Consider the following 1444-nt stretch of genomic DNA (forward strand, 5'->3'; position numbering starts at 1 on the left):
ATCCATCCATCTATCATCCATCCATCCATCCATCCATCCATCATTCATTTATCCATCCATCTATCATCCATCCATCCATCATTCATTAATCCATCCATCTATCATCCATCCATCCATCATTCATTAATCCATCCATCTATCATCCATCCATCCATCATTCATTAATCCATCCATCTATCATCCATCCATCCATCATTCATTAATCCATCCATCTATCATCCATCCATCCATCCATTCAGAACTTAAAAAAACCCCGTCATACATAGTTTTTCTTGACAGAATTAGCTTTTCTAGTTAAAATGACAGTTCTGTGAATTTCTTTCGGTTTCAACATCAGTTTTAAATCCAGGAAATGAACTGGAATGCAAACGTCACTCTCAGTTCAGTCCTGAATGGCGCACAATGAAGCACAATGCTGCTGTTGGCATGTTCCTGACGGAGGTGTAGGATGTGAAACACAGGAGTAGCAGCTGTCAGCTGTCTAAACCGTACTTCAGAGCCGAATCCAATCACCCTTCACAAATCAAATAATTATCGTCCCTCCATCTACTGTATGTTAAAAGGCTAATTGCTTGACTGCTGCAGTATTCACTTTGTGTGGGACATGAACAATAGTGACAGAGGAGCACCGCTGGCTAGAGAACAACATCTCCTCTCGTCTCTGCTCACTGTTTTGCTTTCTTCTTGAACTGAATATTAGAGCGCAGCGGTTAGAGTGTGTGATACCACTGACAAAAGGGAAAAGAACAAACAGAAGTTGTGGGAGATCTTTGCGCCTCCCCTGCAGCCAATCAGAGAGCGTCTGAGTAAATACACCTGTGTGTTCCTCACTGTGCCAAACTTGTGCCCACTACACAGCCCACTCTCCTCTCTATGTCTCAGTGTGTGTGGGCCGCTGCAGTCATCGGCAGCGCTCTGTACACGTAACGGCGCATTACTGTGTGAATTTATTATTTGCTATGATTAAGAAGATTACGGCTGGATGACTGTAATTAATCTGAAAGTTTATAAAATGTTTTCCTTTTGCTGAATTCATATGTCTTCTGTATGTTAGCTACTTCATCCCACATAGTGGAAGTGTTAGGTGATTTATCACAGTGATCTTCAAACCCCACATCATAACACAACGTTATTCCAGATGCACATCTGCATTAAAATGTCAAGGTCAGTAAAGGTTTTTCCCGAACTAATCTATCACCACAGTTGGCCTCGCATGCAGTAGCAGCATGAAAAAATGGAAGGAATGCTAATATAACCGCAGCTCTCAACATTAAGGCCTTTTTTTGTTGTTGTTGGCTTGGCCGGGACAGTAGTTTAGATTTCCACTGGCACATATAACTGATTAACTAATAAAAAAAAAAATATAAATATATATACACACACGCACGCACGCACGCACGCACGCACGCACGCACGCACGCGCACACACACACACACACACACA

Source organism: Sinocyclocheilus anshuiensis, unplaced genomic scaffold (genome assembly GCF_001515605.1).
Source record: "Sinocyclocheilus anshuiensis isolate Anshui unplaced genomic scaffold, SAMN03320099.WGS_v1.1 scaffold1493, whole genome shotgun sequence".
Classification (NCBI taxonomy): Eukaryota; Metazoa; Chordata; class Actinopteri; order Cypriniformes; family Cyprinidae; genus Sinocyclocheilus; species Sinocyclocheilus anshuiensis.